General features: G+C 46.3%; 1 protein-coding gene across 1 annotated transcript in view; it reads right to left on the reverse strand.

Annotated features, from left to right (window-relative positions):
• The window catches only part of LOC146197846 (protein madd-4-like), a 261142-nt gene that overhangs the window by 86400 nt on the left and 169225 nt on the right, over nucleotides 1-5517 (reverse strand). The window lies entirely within an intron of this gene.

Genomic DNA, 5517 nt, shown 5'->3' on the forward strand with positions numbered 1-5517 from the left:
CCTCCAGCGCACGCTTACAACGAGAGCAGAAGCGTGCCCGATCAATCGTTACTTTCATTGCACTCAAGACACAAACTGTAGGGCTCGTGGCGCGCCGCGCATTTGAAGGCCGCGCCACTTCCCAATGCTCCCTGCGCGCGTGCCTGTTTCCCTCTCCCCGCTCGCGCGGGGATAACCGGTCCCGCGCGAGGGGGCTATAAAAGAAGGCACGCGCCGCCGTCGCGGCCTCTTCTTGGTCCCTGGCGCTTCCTGGTCCCTGGCTCGTCGCTCCCGCTTCCCTCCCGGCTCTCCACGGAAACGACCCGCAGCCACCCGGACGACAAGATCCCTGTGAGATTAAATATGTTTGTTATACGGCCCACTGTGTGTTTGTCGTGCGCATCCCTCGGGCAGAGGAATCGCCCACAAAACGAGCGGCGAGCGCACCGCCTTGCTACTACAGTTCACTCTAGCCTTGCGACCGGGATCTGGCTGCACCGTTCGAAGCCCGCGAGGCAAGCTATTGCTTTGGTGGTCCCAAGAATTGGCTTGCGGTCGCTAATGTTCGCACAAAGGACTTCTGTGCCTGCCAGCACTACTGGGCCCTTGGCTGACGCAATTTAAGGGTTGCCGCCCTCCTGGCTAGTTTTGAACTTCGCGTATGTTAGTGACCCGATTGCATGTGACGTTCAGACGCACAATTATACTCGATTGCGTCTCCTCTTGCCGTAAGTACTTTACAATAGCACAAGCTTGCCGCACGTTGTTTATGTTTCCGAGATGTCCGCCCGTGAATATGTAGTTTTGCCATTGTATATACAGGGAGAGAGAGCAATGGCCAGTTTACTGAAAGTAATTTCGAAAGCTCTTAATTATTACACTTGGTGCCCTAATCTACTCCATCAAATTACACCGCTAAACAACTGCGGCAGAAAACTAATCCATTAGTTTATAAAGTGCAAGAAAAAGTGATTAAATTGATGTAATTTGATTACAGTAATTCTGGTGCTGTGATGTTCGGCCGTGGGAGTGTAAGCCGGGCTGTTAGTGCGTATGAGTAGGTCCTGGCGCACTCGAGGAAGGAAGAAAGTTTCGATTTCTTTACCCATTCGAATTCCGCATTTCATGGAGCGCAGTATGTCCCCATTGCCGCAATTTATTTATTTATTTATTTATTTATTTATTTATTTATTTATTTATTTATTTATTTATTTGTTTATTTATTTATTTATTTATTTATTTATTTATTTATTTATTTATTTATTTATTTATTTATTTATTTATTTGCAATACCTGCAGCGCCTGAATACATGAATGTAGGGGGAGGGGATATATCTCTTGAATGAGGCCGATGAATTGAAAGGAGGACAGAAAAAAAAAAACAATGGCAAAATAATGAGAAAAAATGGAATCAATGAACGAACAAATTAACGAAGTCATCGCGCAAGCTTCTATACACCCGACAACCGAGGCCAAATCAATACTTCGCTCTGGCAGTAAGCAAGGACACAGCGGCGGTCGCACTGTGGTAGCCTGCACGATGAAAAACGTTTATATTAGATCGAATGCCGATTGGTCAACATAGAAGGGGTGAGGAAAGCTGCTCGAATCAAACACATTTCGAATTCACGGCCTTAATACGTGCGCTAAAGCCGTGATCAAAGTGCGAGTTCGCATGAATCGAAAGTGCGAGTTAACCGAAATAAAAAAAAATAAATAAATAAAAAATAATAGCAGTGCTGTGCGCAAAAAAAAAATAATAAGAGAGAAAAACATCACGCCACGACTTTGTCCTTCTTAAATCCAAAAGACAGCATAACGGAATGCATGCGTTTTTCTTAATTTGCTGTGTTGATCGATGGGAAGATTGCGGGCGTAATAGTTTTACGGTTGAAATATTGCTCATGAGAATGTAGAACGAAAAACAACCGCATGGTGCGAGTGGTATCCAAACTGACGTCCTCCGTACGTCCTTTACGTTGCTCCACAAACTGAGCTATTGTGGAGAGAGCCCACTCTTCTACCTCCGAGATATAGAATACATCCGGAAACATGCACCACCAGTGGTTTCGAGACATACCTCGCAAGAGTGCTGCATTTTGATTTAGTCTGGAAACTTTGAAACCTAACTACCCATCAAGAAACCGCGTTTCCCTAAAGTGCACCGCCCATATCCTAAGCTACAAGGCCGAGCACGTCACCCGGTTAATTTGCTTTTGAACCGCCACAAGAGAGCGTCTGCGCGACCCGCAGAGCACAGGTGTGCTAGGCCTATGCATGCCTGAACGAAACCGTATCGAACTGCGCAGGTGCCTGAGATCCTGCTCTCTTTGCGCTTCTGTTTGTACTCTGTAGACGTCTACGCGCAAGAGAATCAAGACGCCAGCCGGTAGATATGAAGAAGCGCGCTGGCTAAAGCATAATGAATGGAGGAACGAAGAGGAAAAGAACGGATTACATTTTTGTGGATGTTCATAGCGTGAAGGCGGCTTAGAGCCCAAACAGGCCGGTGCATTGGAGGAAGATTATAACGGGGCGCAAGGATTTTTAGGAGAATCAGAGAGGAACAAAAATCAGAACCATACCATTGCGCCGAGAGAATTGAACGAGTAACGAGAGAGAGAGAGAGAGAGAGAGAGAGAGAGAGAGAGAGAGAGAGAGATTTGAGGCTTACGCAGAGACAGCAGCACAGCTTCTCGGAGCGCGAACAGAACGCCCCGCTGTACGCGCCGATGTTAATTCCCGGACATTTTTGCTAAAATTCCGCGTTCGCCGCGCCCCATACGTTAGTTGAAGAAAGGGTTCACATAACGGTGTTCTCTTTTTTGTGTGCGTGCCGCTTTTTCGCAGGGAAAAAAAAGAAAAAAAAAAATACAATCGCTCGTTCCGCGTGTGCTTTTTAGTCGGCGGTATAAATCGTTTATGAGCAGGCTCTATTTGCAGCGCGAAATCAGCGCTCGCGTGTGCAATTGACGGAGTCCATAAAGAATTTTAACTCCATGGGACAAAGAAAAGCGCAAAAAGGCTTGCAATGAGCGCCGTCGTTAGTACCTCGTTAAATTTTCAGGCGCGCAATTTCCAATACTTCACGTGTTCATATATTAGCGCGAGCGAAAAGGAATTTCGCTGCATCTGACGGCTTGGGAGTGCCTATTGTCTTATTATTTATTAAATTTTCTTTTCTGCCATCTGGATGTGAAGAGTGAAAGGTCGCGTCTCTTCGTCAAACAGCGTCTCTGTTCACCGAAACTCTCCCGTTCCGCGTTATTTGTCTCGGCAACTTCCTTGTTTTACAAAACTGCGCGCGAATAACTTGCGGTGCCGTCCCTGATGTCGTCACGCAGCAGTGTCTTTCCCACGCTCTGTGCACGCCTAGTCAGTCGCTCGCGTACACAACGCGTTCATGTTTTAGCAAAGTTGTAACTCGACGTGTTTCGTTTGCAACTCGGAGCGAGATAACTTTTTTGTTTTTTGTTGCTCTTCCTTAATTTTTATTTCTTCGCAAGAGGGATTGAGGGGTGGGAAGGGGGGGTGGAGGGGGGGGGGGGGGGGGGCGGTGAGTAGTATGATGCGAGGCTTAAATTGAACTCGCCTGAACGACAAGCAAACCGCTTTTCGAAAATAAATTTATGAACACGCGTGTTCCCGTGCGCTGCGGCAGCGCTTTAGGCACTTCGTAGACTGTCATAACTATATTATAGCTAGACATGCATGGCTACAAAAACATCGAGAAATAGTCTTCCACTACTTTCAGTAGAAAGGCTTTTTTTATTTTCAATTTTGCTTTTGTCGTGTCGAAGATCCATCGCAGATTGAATGTGCGCCATGCATAAGCCTTTGCGCGCACCTGCAAACCCATTAACGTCACTTCGGAGCAGCGTAAAAATGAAAACCCGCGTATACCGCTGTTCGGAAAGGGATTTGGTTGTAACGCGAGAGACTGAAAGAGCCCGTTGGTGGACGGGAGGCCACAGATGAAGATGGGAAAATAATCGTTTCACGCGCTGCGCAGCTTTTCAACAAGAATACGGACTCGCCGACGGCCGCGTCGCTGAAATCCGCCTGGGAAGAGGCGCACCCGGCAACAATGAGTGATTCGGTTGTCTGACTTCACCGTGTCTTGCTGTAAACTGTTCGTTTGTAGCGCAGGGGCGGTAAACGAACGGCGATGCGCCTGTATGGATCACCGAAGTTGTCGCGTTCCAACCGAAACATCAAAAATAATTGTTCTTTCTATTTTTTTTTTAATTCCGAGTTCTAATATTCGTTCAGCTGGAGGCCTTCCGGCATGTAATATTCCGCTGGCGCCGGTAATTCTTGGCGACGCAAAGAAATTCGGCTGGAATGTATACGGTTGTTTTATCGTTGTCTGCGAGCTGAAGGCGGCCAAGTCGATGTATAAAGTAATCAAACTTCTGGCACTAGGTGTTACAGAACAATCCGAAAAAAGTCATGAAATGTTCTATCCAAACGCAGTGTCGTTGCCCGACTTGCATGCGCAAGAACGCGCAACGGAGAGCAACTGTTCGCTCGCAGGAGAGAGTTTTCTTCCTCTCCGTTCCTTGAGCCAGTAAACGGGAAAAGAAATGGTCGACGTTGCATTTGTGCGTTTCATTGGCTGTGCACTCATTATGATGACGTAGCGCATGACCCGTTCTTTCCACTGACAACACCAAGATTTAAAACCGATGGCTGTACCAGTGTCTCAACGAGTCGACAGTATTGATTCTCTTGCTTCGTTCTCTTGTTAGCTTCGCTCGCTTACTCAAGCGAAACCCCGAAACTTGCCTTGCCTAAAAAATTCCAGATTAATCGCGAGAACGAATCGCAACTTATACCATTACCTGCGTCTGCAGTTTTCTATTACTGCGGCCAATTTTATTCTCGCTGGCTCAATTTAGTTTACAGAAATTGCTTCTGTGCTTATAATGCTCCGCGGAGCATAACTTTTGTTGGCACCACCAATTCGCTTTCTTGTATTTGCCTGTCTCTTCGGTTAGGACCTCTTTATGAATTCTCTCTGCACTCTAAAAACAGAAGGAGTACTAGAACTCCATTTGGAGGAGTTTTCGCTTGTCCCATATACGACTCCTTTTTCCAGAGTAAAAGAACTCTCTCTAGCCATAGAGTAATCGGACTCCACTGATGGAGTACTGCGCTACTCCTGTGAATAGAGTAAAGGTACTCCTCCGAAAGGAGTAAAACTACACACTGTAGTAGCGTCCTACAACTCTTCCAGGAGGAGTTCAAGGACTCCACTGATAGGAGTGCCTGTACTCCTTCAAGGAGAGTTTTATTTTACTCCTCCTGATGGAATTTCATGGCCTGTTTTACATATCCTACCATTTTTTAAACCAGTTCCAGCCATATGTTTTGTAGGACTCACTTTGGCCATACCTTCCTCTGCAAAACGGTGCATAGTATTTCCACTACACACTGTTCAATGGTGAATGTACAAATTTTTTCCACACTTCTTGCACCATACACACAACAGTCTGTGATGTGAAATCGGTGCTTCAATAAATAGGGATGCAAAAG

This window comes from Amblyomma maculatum, chromosome 2 (assembly GCF_055883805.1).
Source record: "Amblyomma maculatum isolate TAMU_Amacu chromosome 2, ASM5588380v1, whole genome shotgun sequence".
NCBI classification, from domain to species: domain Eukaryota; kingdom Metazoa; phylum Arthropoda; class Arachnida; order Ixodida; family Ixodidae; genus Amblyomma; species Amblyomma maculatum.